We start from the raw sequence: 14,545 nt of genomic DNA, 5'->3' as shown, positions 1-14,545 counted from the left end.
TGCTGACCTGCACCACAGCCACGGCAGCACCAGATCCTCCATCTGTGACCTACACTGCAGCTTGTGGCAACACCGGATTCTTAACCAACTGAGCGAGGCCAGGGATTGAACCTGCGTCCTCATGGAGGCTATGTCTGGTTCTAAACCTGTTAAACCACAATGGAAACTCCTGGATTTTTTTCCACAGTGAATACTACAGTACTGTGTGATCCACAGTTGGTTGAATCTGAAGAAATTAGTAGTGAGGTCTGAGGAGAAAAATGACTCCTCTTTATTCTAACAAGTCCCACTTAAGGAAAAACTGCCAATAGGAAAAGTTCTTTCAGTCAGGGTACAAAAGTTGAGGGACAGGTACTATTCTGGAACCATAGATATGGAGGAACCATGGGTTATATATAGTGTCAGGTATATATTATTTGTAGGTTTTTGGCAGTGGAAGGTTGGTGCCCCTAACTCCCATGTTCTTCAAGAGTCAGCTGTTGTTTTCTTTTTCTAAACTAGTTCCTCCTTGACCTTTGGTATTTGCTAGTTTCCAGCTCTGGTAGCATCCAGTTACCTGTTTTCTTTGTTCTTAGCAAATAGAGGGTTATATTGAAAAAAAAAAAAATGTAAGGGAGGGAAAGTGGAAGGCAGGAAATAAATCATGAATCTTATTGATAGGCCCTAATTAGAGTTCATGTTATTGAACCTTAACTTGGCCTTTGGTTCTTTGTCCCATCTTTTATGTATATCCTCATTACTCTGTGGTTCTGAATCTTTTTGTTGTTTTCTGATCATCACCCATATTCTACTGTCCATCTGCTCCTACTTCACATCTCATTGAGAGATTTGAGACCGTCTAAAAGGTAGATTCTTTCATTTACTTATTTTAGGTTTTCAGAATTCTTCAGTTTTTTCTTGTTATTCGAAGGAAAAGCTAGTTTTATTCCATTCCTCAAACTCAGCGTGTCCAAAACAAATATACTTTAGGAAACGTATGTCACCATATCTTTTTTGGCCTCATCCTTCCCCTGATGGCTGGTTAATGCTTACTGGTCTTTTGGTGTTCAGTGTAGCTGTCACTTCTGTTACTGACTTGTTACTTTTCCATCTTCTGTACTCTTCCTTGATGGAGGCCGTGATTTATTCTTTGTTATGTTCCAGTCACTTAACATAGTGCCAAGAGCTTTACCACTTAATGCTGGGCACACTCAAATCTTTATCTTCAGCTCCTTCTCTCTGTCAGCTTCTTATATTACACAGTAATTTTACTTCCTAAGTACTTCTTGAGGCTCACCTCCTTTTCTATTATACTTGTCTAATCCATGCTGTCATCCTGCCTCAGATGGTATTTTGCAACAGCCATTCAGCTGACCTACATGTTCAGTGGAGCTCCCTTCAAATCCATCTTTTTGCAGTTCACACACAGAGAGGTATCTGAAGCATATATCTAAAAACCCTATGTGGCACCTCATCTATTTTCAGTTCTGTTGAGTTATGTTTATGGTATTCCATGGCCTTGCTTCTGCCCATTTCTCCAGCATTATTTCTTGCCACTTTCCTGCTCCAAATCTGATACTTTGATGACTCTGAATTGCTTATGGTTTTCTGGCATGATGTTGGCTTGCGCTTAATCCACCCTTCCAGACTTAGCTCAGTCTTTATCTCCTCTGGAAACTCTTTTTTTTTTTTTTTTTTTAATTTTTTTTTTTTTTTTGTCTTTTTTTGTTGTTGTTGTTGCTATTTTTTGGGCCGCTGCTGCGGCATATGGAGGTTCCCAGGCTAGGGGTTGAATCGGAGCTGTAGCCACCGGCCTACGCCAGAGCCACAGCAACGCGGGATCCGAGCCGCATCTGCAACCTACACCACAGCTCACGGCAACGCTGGATCGTTAACCCACTGAGCAAGGGCAGGGACCGAACCCGCAACCTCATGGTTCCTAGTCGGATTCGTTAACCACTGCGCCACGACGGGAACTCCTGGAAACTCTTTTCTGTTCTCCCAGCATCTACTAAAAACTCCTGTCTGTGCTCACAGTAGTAACCTATGCATACGTCCATGCCCTTGCCACATAATGCATGGTCTGTCTGTAAAACATCTGCATTCTTCATGAGGCTGAATTTCTCTACGCTGTGTTTTTTTGCTTATGGTGCTCAGTAAATGTTTCTTGAAATAACTTATAAGGATATTTAAAGAGAGTAGATCAGAACACAGAAATGTGGGTCTTAAGCCACAATCGTTACTGAAAGATTTAGGAATTATTTGCATAAAGGGGTAGGTGATCATTTGAGATTGACAGTTGGTACAGAGAAAAGGTGAGTTGTATACATAACGCTTATGGCTGATTATATGGCGTTTTTACCCTAAAAAGTGTAACATAAGAGAATGTATAAGAGAACAGAGACGTCACATTGTTTACTTTTGTATTTATCTCCCAAAGTGCTGAATATGATGTCCTGGGCAAAGTGGATACTCAACATATGCTTGAACTAAATGTCAACGTACTGCTATCAGTATACATATAACTAACCTGAGTTAACTATAAAATAGAAGGTGGACCTTCATTTTTTTTCTTGGATTCTTGAACTCAGTTAATCCACAGTTCAGGGGACCATTTACTTTTTTATTCTTTATACATAAGAACAGAGTGAATGTCCCAGATGATGAGTTGAATCTGTTTTATTTGATTTGTAATCTGTTTTATTTGATGTAGCTAAATGCTATAGCAGTTGTCATGTCTTCAGTTTTATATAGTCTATAAGGCAAAAATTATTTCAAAAGGAATATCTGACCATTTTCACATTCATCTGTATTTTCAAATGAATTGCAGTTATCAAAAAGTATCCCAATGCAATAGAATAAAATTAGACATGTTAAAAAATTTCCAGGAGTTCTGCTGTAGTACATTGGGCTAAGAATCCAACAGCGGTGGCTCTGGTTGCTGTGGAGGCATGTGTTCAATCTCTGGCCTAGTGCAGTGGGATCCAGCATTGCCACAGCTGCAGCTTGGATTCAGTACCTGGCTCAGGAACTTCTATATGCTGCAGGTGCAGCCATTTGAAAAAAAAAAAATCTCAAATCTCAAAAAAGTGCAGGTTTAGTCATGTATTTGCACCATTCAGCTGTGTATATGCCTGGGAATCTTAGAATTTTCCTTGGATTGCTCTGGCAACTATTTCATTGGATTGGAGTAGCAAGTAAGACTAGATCTATATTGTCCAAACAGTAGCCAATAGCCATATATGGCTATTTAAGTGGAAATTAATTAAAGTGAAATAAAATTTGGAATGCGGTTGCTCAGTCACACAGGCCACATATCAAATGCTCAGTTAACAAATGTGGCTGGCAGATACCATCTTGGACGGCATAGAAAGTTCTCTTCAACCTTGGACTAGGTCATCTCAGGTTTTTTCTGCATCTGACGTCTTGCTGGTCCTGTTACCTAGAAGTTGCTGCTGGTCAGATCTTCTCACAGGGAACTTCAGATATTTCTAAACATCTTTGATCACATTTCGAATTATTTTTAGATTGGATATTACTCGAAGTAATTAAGTTGCCAAGTAGAACTTGGTCAATTTTTTAAAATATATTTTCATTAAATGGCATTTGTTTTAACTACTAATACATTTGTAGTTTTTTTTCTCCAAAAGGTCTGCCACCAGGTGGTGCCCTCAAGCCTTTTGGGAAAATTATGTTTGTTTCAGCCTATTAATAAGAGTGATATTCAGACTATAATATTGATTATTAATTCATACTAGATAATTTAGGAATTAAGCATCATAATAGGTTATGCATGCATCTGCATAACCTATTATGATTGTTGTGGCAAATTATTTTCCTGGTGGCGTGAGTGTGAGAAGCTATCATTGAACTATCTTAAAAATTAGTTAAAAGTAAAAATAAGTAATTTTAAAGTATTTCTTATAGTTTAAAAATATTATATATAAAACTATTACCTGTAGTGAAAGAATGAAGTTATCGTTCTCTTGTATTTCTTAGACAAATTAAGTCCATTTTGCTTCTAGGGCTACAAAACTTTACATTAACCATTAGCTGTTTCTCTGAAATCTTGTCATATTGAGTTTGGTTGCCTGTCTGTAAAAGAGGATACTAGTGTGAGTGTATGGTATTGAAAATAATTGTTGACTTGTATGTAAGAGCATTGTGGTTTGGTGGTATTTGTTAAAGTGATTGATGGCTATGGCCATGGTAGTATACAGTAATAGAAGTGAAAGATGAGAAAGACCTACCAGAGAATCTTTTGCTGGTCTGGGATTATTCCCTGAAGAATAATCATTTACCGTAACAGTATGGAGAAGTAAATTCTTATTAGAGTCAGAAAATAATGAGGGAGTGTTATCATAGTTTTCTCCTTTCTAAGGCAAGAATGTATGTTTTATTTATTAGTAGTAGAAAAGAGATTGTGCTGTTTAGAGAAGAGCTTCCTTCATGTTTCATAAACCAATACAATTTTATTCTTCACATTTAATCTAATGAAATTTGTATAGGAAATAGGTTTTTCTGTGTTTTTTTTTTTTTTGTCTTTCTTTGGGCCGTACCCATGGCATATGGAAGTTTCCAGGCTAGGGGTCAAATTGGAGCTGTATCTGCCAGCCCCAGCCACAGCCACAGCAACATGGGATCCAAGCCATGTCTGCCACCTACACCATAGGTCACAGCAATGCTGGATCCTTAACCCACTGAGCGATGCCAGGGATTGAACCTGTGTCCTCATGGATACCAGTCAGGTTCGTTACCATGACTGAAAGTCCAGTGTGACTGTTTTTTTTTTTTTTTTTTGCTTTTTAGGTCCACACCCGCAGCACATGGAGGTTCCCAGGCTAGCGATCGAATTGGAGCTACAGCTGCCAGCCTACACCACAGCCACAGCAATGCCAGATCCTTAACCCATTGAGCGAGGCCAAGGATCAAACCCGCAACCTTATGGTTCCTAGTGGGATTTGTTTCCTCTGCGCTATGACAGGAACTCCTGGTGTTAACTGTTTTTGATGAGAAGCACATTTTGTTTTAAGAACTAGGTGAGGGTATTCTTCATAAAGTGATTGTGTTCCAGATTACTTGTTAATTATTTGGGTTTTGGAGTACATGATGGTGAAATTTCCACATCCATCTACAAAAGCTTGTGAATTTCAAGCCCTGATGGCTTGTTTCCTGAAGTGAGAATCTAGTGCAGTTCTATCCTGAGAAACAGAACAGGGATTGGGAGAAACTGGAAATGGAGTGCTGATGAGGACCTGCAGCCAGTTTTTTTTTTTTTTTTTTTTTTTTGATAATTATTTTTATTTTCATTTTTTATTTTTATTTTTTTACAGAATAAAATACATACATTTACACACAGTTACATTCACACAGATTATTATAACATGGATCTTAAGAAACAGATTAAGTGACTCCCACTGGAGAAGTGGAATGGAAAATATGCTGAGACAAATAGGATATTTATTCTATACTTTATCCCAATTTTATGGCTTTCATCTTTACTAAGTTTTATCTATTACATTTCAATTTTTCTTTAAAAATTAACATTATATTAAATTGTTATATTATGCAACTAAAATTTATAAAGAAGAAAGCCTTATATACCATTAAATATTTTATATAGCATAGTAAAAAGAATAACAACAAAAATAATACACCCTCTGAAAATAAGTAAAATATAAAATGCATAAGTTGGTTAAAAAACAGTGTAACTATATAAATATGTCCTCATAATTTGTTCCATCTCATTGATTCTTCAATAAAGGCATTACACCATTCTAGGTGATGTGATAAACAAGACATTATAGACTTTACATTGTACTATGGAGAGAAATGGTTATTAATAATACAGTTGTAGAACTGTATTATTTAATTGTACAGTGGCATTATTTAATTGTAATTATCATAAATTCTTTGATGGAGAGGAAATCAGAATCAGATCTAAGAAGACTTCAGCATTCTGAGAATGATGTCAAATGACCCCCTTCATGGTGGATTATGCACTTATTTACTATGAGAATATTTCTTCTCCAGAGATTCCTTGTTTGTGTATCAATTGTAGATTTTTGGTTTGCAGTTATTCTGAAGTTTTGATGTAAGAGTCTATATGTATATGAGATTGTTTTAAGTTGTTGTTTTCTTAATTGCAAGTTCATCTCTGGTGTCCCACATTTGTACCCACCTCTTCTCATGATTTCTGATTTTGATGGTATAATTGTGCATGGATGATTTTGTATCTTTACTGTATATATACCTTTATTGGTGAGCCTTGTCATTTGTGAAATTTTTGTTTCTTGTTGCTGATCTTTTCATCTCTTCTTGTTTAAGTTTTATATCTTGTATCTCTTTGGTTAGTGTTTCTTGTAAGTTATCCATCTTTGCCTCCAGTTTATTTCCAATGTCTTGCATCATCTTCAGCATTGACAGTCTAAAGTCTTTTTCCTGGAGGCTGAGAATCTCCTCATTGCTTAGCTGATTTTCTGGGGTTTTTCCTTTCTCCCTCATCTGAGTTATAGTTCTCTATCTTTTCATTTTTATAGGTTTTTGGTGTGGTGACCTTTTTATAGATAATAGAGCTGTAGCCTCTCTTACTTCTGGTGTCTGACCCCTTGTGGCTGAATTTGGTGTGGGGGGGCTTGCTATAGGCTTCCTGATGGTAGGGGCTGATGCCTGCCCACTGGTAGGTGGAGCCGAATCTAATCCCTCTGGTGGGTGGGGCTTAGTCTCTGGATGAGATTAGGGGCTGCTGTGTGCCTGAGGGGTCTTTAGGCAGCCTGTTTACTGAGGGGTGGGGCTGTGATCCCACCTGGATTGTTTTTTGCCCTGGGGCTTCTGAGGCTGACTGAAGTCAGGGGCCAGATTTTCCCAAAATGGCCACCTCCAGAGAAAGGCAACTGCTGAATATTTCTGAGAGTTTTGCCTTCAATGTCCTTCCCTCACAACAAGCCACATTCACCCCTGTTTTCCCATGATGTCCTCCAAGAATTGCAGTCAGGTTTGGCCTAGGTTCCTGTGGAGACTTTGCTTTGCCCTGGGACCTAGTGCACATGAAAGTCTGTGTGCGCCTTTTAAGAATGGGGTCTCTGTTTCCCCCAGTCCTGTGGAGCTCCTGTGCACAAGCCCCGCTGGCCTTCAATGCCAGATGCTCCAGGGGCTCTTTCTCCCAGTGACAGATCACGCATGTGAGGGTTTGATGTGGGGCTCAGAACTCTCACTCCTGTAGGTGAGTCTCTGTGAGCCAGTTAGTTTTCAGGCTGTGGAGCTTCCCACCCGGGAGGTATGGGGTTGTTTATATCATGAAATCACCCCTCCTACCTGTGGATGTGGCCTCTTCTTTTTATTCTGGAGTAGGGTATGGGTTTCCAGTCCATTTGGGTGGAGATTGCTCAGCCTTTAGTTGTGAATTTTGTTGTTTTTAGGAGAGAAGTTGAGCTCCAGTCCTTCTATTCCCGCCATCTTAATCCCGTCTCTCTCACTTCAGTTTTATCTTCATTTCCTCTCCCTCTGCTAGCTAATAAGAGTTTGGCTGTAGGATTGGAGATTAAGGACAAAAGGAGAGTCTAAAGTTTAGCACTCCTTTTCTCCTACTGGCAATCATTGATGGAGAGGGAAAGGAAGTATCTATAGCAGCCTGCTTTATCCCGTATTAAACAACTGTCAAGTTAATTTATGACAAATACTGATTTTTAGTAAAAGTTACAGGACAATTTACTTACATTTTTACATTTTTAAAAGTTAAACTGTAGTTGATTTACAATATTATACCAATTTCTGCTGTACAGCAAAGTGACCCATTCATACATATAGTCTTTTTCTAATATTATCTTCCATCATGTTCTGTCCCAAGAGGTCAGATATAGTTCCCTGTGCTATACAGTAGGACTTTTTGTTTATCCATTCTAAGTAATAGTTTGTATCTACTAACCCTGAACCTCCATTCCATTCCACTCCCTTCCTCCTCCCACTTGGTGCCCATAAGTCTGTTTGCTGTATCTGTGAGTCTGTTTCTATTCTGCAGAAAGGTACATTTGTGCCATATATTAATTTCCAGATGTAAGTGATATCATATGGTATTTGTCTTTCTCTTTCTGACTTAGTATGAGAATCTCTAGTTCCATCCATGTTGCTGCAAATGGCATTATTTTCTTCTTTTTTATGGCTGAATAGTATTCCATTGTACATATGCACCGCATCTTCTTAGTCCATTCATCTGTCAGTGGACATTTAGGTAGTTTACATGTCTTGGCTGTTGTGAATAGTGCTTCAGTGAATATAGGGGTGCAGGTATCTTTTTCAGTGGAAGTTTTGTCCAGACATATATTCCGGAGTAGGATTGCTGAATCATATTGTAGTTCTATGTTTAGTTTTCTGAGGAACCTCCATGCTGTTTTCTATAATGGTTGTATCAATTGACATTCCTACCAACAGTGTAGAAAGGTTCCCTTTTTTCCACACCCTCTCCAGAATTTGTTATTTGTAGAATTATTATTACCTGATGGCCATTTTGACTGGTGTGAGGTGGTATTTCATTGTAGTTTTGACTTGCATTTTTCTAATAATTAGTGATGTTGAGCATCTTTTCATGTGCCTCCTGGCCCTCTGTATGCAGGACAGATACTTTAAAGGCTCTTTGGGGAGTTCTCTGGTGGCTCGGTGGGGTAAGGATCTGGTATTGTCACTTTGTCACTGCTGTGGCATGGGTTTGATCCCTAGCCTTGGGACTTCCACTTGTCATGAGTGCCGCCCAAAAAAAAGGCTCTTTTGTATTATCCTTTAAAAAAATCATTTAAAATGTTTATAATGAACTGTGATTTTTAATCACTGCTTCTCAGAATTGAGTCATAGCATTTTGAAAATTACCTAGAAAGCTCTTAAGAGCTGTTTGAAGAAGACAACCAAACGAAACAGCAATGGCGAAACAGGGTAGCTTCTCAACACAATCTTTTTCCCTGAGTCACAACTGCTGACCCCTGTTAGCACTCAGCCTTTCATATCTCGTTGCCCTTTGCTACCACATTCATTTTGTACCTCTTTTGTTGTCATAAGATAAAATTTGGAGGCAGTCTTATTTAAACCCACAAATTAGCTCACTATTATATGAAACTCTTACACTGGCTATTTCCTGAAAACCAATTGGATTTTATCAAAATTTAGAGAACATTTTATTGAAGCCATAATTGTCATGGGTGATACACATGAGAGATCACCCTGTAGTGGGCCTGTCAGACTTGCATGAGCTTTCAGAAATTAAGGGGAATGAGTGAGTTTGTTTTCTTGTAAGCTGTCACATTCTTCAAAGTGTCAGCCTGAAGCGTGCACAAATAAATGCTAAAAGCATTCACCTTCTCCAGTTAATGTTTTACCCTTACATAATTTAGTTCTATAATTATTTTCTTTCTTTAACGTTTAATTTTTGTAGTCTAAAAACGTGCCCGAAGCATAGGTGGATCTGAAAGATCTTAGTAATTGACTTATGTTCTTTCTTTTTAATTTTTAAAATGTGAATCTGTCTCTTGGACTTGGGAAGCTCTGGAAGCAACTCCAGGACATTTTTAAGGTATAATATAGAAAGCTTAGTCATATGTAATTTAAATTTACTTTTTTAAAAAACAAAAGCAAAAATTCTGGTATTTGTCCTAAGCAGTAGAGATTCTGATAGGCAGTAGAGAGAAAGAAGGGGAAGAGCTTTGTAAAATTATCTACCTGTGAAAGAAAGTGTCAGTTAATTTAACAAATATTTTTATTGAGAAAATTACATACAAATATGTTCTAGGTATAGTGAATTAATATAAATCTTATCTTAAAGGAACTTCTAATAAGCACTGCAATGCATATCCACACAATAACTACAACATAAAGCAGGAAAACTTAAGTATCTTGTAAAAAACACACAGATAAGTTACAGAGGGAAAGTTACCTTCTAGCTGGTGAGTGGATTTAGACTGAAGCAGTGTGTTGTCATAGCAAGACCTTAAAAGATTAGGTAAGTTTTAAAGTTGAATAGGAAAGATAATCCAGGCATAGTGCAGATTATATTTGTTGTAAGCACAGGTAGGTGCTACAGAAGAGTATACTGCTGAAATGCCTAGTATGTAAAATGCACAGAAGGGTGTGTGTGTGTGTATGCGTGTGTGTTTGTGAGAGAGAGAGAGAGGGAGAGAGACAGAGAGAGCATGCACTAAGTAAGACTAGACAAGCATCTAGGGCCAGATAGCTTGGTTATTAATTCAAGGAGTTTGTACTGTACTGAAAAGGCAGCAAAAAGCCCCTGAAAAGCTTTTAAGTGGAACAGGGGCCTACTTGGCCAGAAAGTGAAAGTGGGCTCACGGCAGGGCAGCATTTAGATTCTTGTCGTAATCTTGGTGAGATTGAATGAGGGGCTGAGTCAGAGCAGTTTAGTAGTGATTAAGAGGAGGTCATGAATATGTGAGCTCCTGCTGGATCAGTCGGTAGGACTCCACAGTTAATTGATGTGGGGGTGTTGAAAGAAGGAGGAGGTTCCAGAAAGGTCCTGAATTACTGGCCCATTAGATAATAATACTTTGCATTTATGTATATGGGGCTTTAGAATTCATAAAATACTGTTATATCTGAGCCTTCATAACTCTGAAAATTAAGCAGTCCTTATTGTGGATGAGGAAATAAAAATTTGGGGATTTTTCCATGTTAATACAAAGAATAAATGTAGATCTCGGCCTATAACTGTATTCTACCATTTCATTTTCTTGCCCATTACTCCATTCTCTGAAATATCCTTCTCAGTGAACCTGGGAAGAAAAGTCCTGGCATCTAGTCCCAACATATGCCACTAACTTTGAATATGGGAAATTGACTTTACCTTCTTGAAGTTTTAGTTTCTCCAGATGTCCTCATGCTTTCTGTCTTGCAGGGATACTTTCAGGATAAAATGTAATTTTTGTTTTTTATTTATTTAAAAACATTTTTTATAGTTGATTTACAATGTTTTGTCAATTTCTGCCATACAATAAAGTGACCCAGTTACACATACATATACATTCTTTTTCTCACATTATCCTCCATCATGTTCCATCACAAGTGATTAGATATAGTTCCTTGTGCTATATGGCAGGATATTATTGCTTATCCACTCCAAATGCAATAGTTTGCATCTATTAACCCCAAATTTCCAGTCCATCCCATTCCCTTCCACCTCCCCCTTGGCAACCACAAGTCTGTTCTCCATGTCCATGAGTTTGTTTCTTTTCTGTAGATAGGTTCATTTGTGCCATTATTAGATTCCAGATATAAGTGATATCATATGGATTTGTCTTTCTTTTTCTGACTTACTTAGTATGAGAGTCTCTCTCTAGTTCCATCCATGTTACTGCAAATGGCATTATTTTGTGTTTTTTTTTAATGGCTGAGTAGTATTCCATTGTGTATATGTACCATATCTTCTTAATCCATTTATCTGTCTATGGACATTTAGGTTGTTTCCATGTCTTGGGTGTTGTGAATAGTGCTGTAATGAATATAGGGGTGCATGTGTCTTTTTCAGTGAAAATTTTTGTCTGGATATATGCCCAGGAGTGGGATTGCTGGATCATATGGTAGTTCTGTATATAGTTTTCTGAGGAACCACCATACTTTTTTCCCTAGTGGTTGTACTAATTGACATTCCCACCAGGGGCGCAGAGGGGTTCCCTTTTTTCCACACCCTCTCCGGCATTTGTTATTTACTGATGATGGCCATTTTGACTGGTGTTAGGTGGTATCTCATTGTAGTTTTGATTTGTTTTTCTCTAATAATTAGTGATCTTTAGCGTTTTTTCATGTGCCTGTTGGCCATCAGTATGTCTTCTTTGAAGAAATGTCCTACTCAGGTCTTCTGCCCTTTTTTCAATTGCGTTGTTTGTCTTTTTTTGCTGTTGAGTTGTAGGAGTTGTTTGTGTATTTTGAAGATTAAGCCCTTGTCAGTTGCATCCTTTGCAACTATTTCCTCCCATTCCATATGTTGTCTTTTTGGTTTTTCTTTTTAATTGTTCCTTTGCTGTGCAAAAGCTTTTAAGTTTGATTAGGTCCTTTTGGTTTATTTTTGTTTTTGTTTCTATTGCTTTAGGAGACTGACCTAAGAAAACATTTGTATGGTTAATATCAGACAATGTTTTGCCTGTGTTCTCCTCTAGGAGTTTTATGGTATCTTGTCTTATGTTGACATCTTTGAGCCATTTTGAGTTTATTTTTGTGCATAGTGTTCTAGTTTCATTGATGTACATGCGCTGTCCAGTTTTCCCAGCACCACTTGCTGAAGTGATTGTTTTTTTCCCCCATTTTATATTCCTGCCCTCCTTCTCAAAGATTAATTGACTATAGGTGTCTGGGCTTATTTCTGGGCTCTCTGTTCTGTTCCATTGGTCTGTATGTCTTTTTTTATACTAGTACCACACTGTCTTGATAACTGTAGCTTTGTAATATTGTCTGAAGTCTTGGAGAGGTATATTTCCTGCTTGATTTTTGTTCCTCAGGATTGCTTTGACAATTCTGGGTCTTTTATGGTTCTATATAAGTTTTCAGACTGTTTGTTCTAGTTCTGTGAAAAACATTATGGGTAAATTGATATGGATCACATTGAATCTGTAGATTGCTTTGAGTCATGTGGCCATTTTAATGATACTAATTCTTACAATCCAAGAGCATAGAATATTTTTCCATTCATTTGAATTCTCTTTTATTTCCTTGATTTCCTTGGTGCCTGTTCATGGATCCCTAATGGTGGCAGGCCATGCCCATTTCTGGAGTCTGCGATAACTGCAGAGGTTTTCCCCCACTGCCTATAGACCACGCAAGAAGAGCCCACCATACTTAGCCTGTGCAGGAGGTGCTGCCACCCGTAACCCGTGTAAGAGGGGCTGTTGCCTGTAGACTGTGCAAGAGGCACTTCGCTGCCAGTAGCCCTGCCCTCTGAGAGTCTGCATGTAGGCAGAGAAAGATATTCCTATGGCGATATGCCCCTCCTTTTCTTGCCTTGTCCAACAATTGTGCTTTGCTTCTCCTGCATGCCCAGACCTCCTCCTAGGCTGTGGCATTCCACTCCCCAGCTGTGGCACACTGCTCCCTAGCTCCTGCAGGCTGTCTGCATACTGCCAACCCTAGTTCTGTCTCTGGAACTGACCTCCAGAGCCTGAGTCCCAGAGCCCAGCCCCATCCTCAGTGTCTCGGTCTGTGGTGTCTGGGGGCAGTGGTACTGATAGTCTTTGCAGCTCTCCCTTTGCTTTGCCCTTCTCAGTCCAGCTGCTGTGCTTTTTTTCTGCAGCTTTGAGGTTCCTCCATCTTGGCTGATCTCCCTGTCAGTTAGGTGGCTTCCCAGGGTGTGGGTTCCTGTCCTCTTTCACAGCTCTATCTCAGGAGTGGTGGTTAGTCCTGATTCCTTTCTCTCTCTTTTTTTTTTCCCCCCCTTTTGTTCTATCCAGTTATTTTGAGGGTTTCTTGCTCTTTTTGGAGGTTTAAGGTCTTCTGTCAGAATTTAGAAGATGTTCTGTGCAAATTGTTCTACACATAGATAGTTTTTTTTTTTTTGATGTATTTGTGGGAGAAGATGAGCACCGCGTCTTACTCCTCCGTCTTCTTGATCCTGCCATGTAATTTTTGAATAATAAAGTTATGTTGCTTTTCTTCAAAAAAGTTACCAAAACTAAATAATAATGAGTACTAAATATTTTGGTTGGAACTAAAATAAAAGGTGTATAAAATTCAATTTTTTGAGTTCCAGTCATGGCTGAGCAGGTTAAGAACCCAACTAGTATACCTGAGGATGTGGGTTTGATCTCTGTCCTCTCTCAGTGGGTTAAGGATCTGGCATTGCTGTGAGCTGTGGTGTAGGTAACAGACTTTGTTCAGATCCTGTGTTACCGTGGCTGTGGCATAGGCTAGCAGCTGCAGCTCTGATTCGACTCCTACCCTGGGAACTTCCATAGGCTGCAGTTTGCCCCCACCCCAAAAAAAAATTTCTTGTTTTTGCAATATCACAGATTAAAGGAGGAGAGGAGAAAAGCATGTAAATAAAGAATTATGATGAACCATAATGTGTGCTATACTATAGATATGTGCCTGTGACTCTCGAGTCCCAAAGAAGGAGCTATTAGGAAGGTCAGGGAAGGCTTCATGGAGAGATGTGAACTAAGTCTTGACACATAATTAGTGGTTTAACTGCAAAAAAGTTACCAAAACTGATTAAATAATAAGGAAAAGGTTAAACAAGGCAGAGAGTGTAGTATGCAATCATCATTGTCATAACAGTAACTACTGTTTGTTGAAAGCTTCTAAAAGCCACGGAATTCCAAGGATTGCTGGTTGGCATTAGAAGCTAGGAGAGGCAAAGAAAGATTCTTTCTGAGAGTCTTTAGAGGGAACATGATCCTGTTAGAACCTTGATATTTGAATTCTAGCTTCCAGGATCATGAGAGAATAAATTTTTGTTGTACTAAGCCACACAGTTTGTGGTACTTTGTTACAGCAGCCCAAGGAAACTGATATGATGTGATGCTGGCATAAGAATCAAATTGATCAATGGAAAATCCAGAAAACCCAGAAATAGACTCTTGCTTAC

The 14,545-nt window shown here is 38.6% G+C and overlaps 1 protein-coding gene across 8 annotated transcripts in view; it reads left to right on the top strand.

Annotated features, from left to right (window-relative positions):
- The window catches only part of PARG (poly(ADP-ribose) glycohydrolase), a 142,532-nt gene that overhangs the window by 35,989 nt on the left and 91,998 nt on the right, over positions 1 to 14,545 (top strand). The gene's annotated exons all lie outside the window — the stretch shown is intronic.

The sequence above is a fragment of the Sus scrofa genome, chromosome 14 (assembly GCF_054392235.1).
Source record: "Sus scrofa isolate SSC_HxYL_T2T_F1_AM1 chromosome 14, Sscrofa_HxYL_maternal_Yorkshire_Landrace_v2.0, whole genome shotgun sequence".
Taxonomy (NCBI): domain Eukaryota; kingdom Metazoa; phylum Chordata; class Mammalia; order Artiodactyla; family Suidae; genus Sus; species Sus scrofa.
This window is presented reverse-complemented; position numbering and strand designations above follow the sequence as displayed.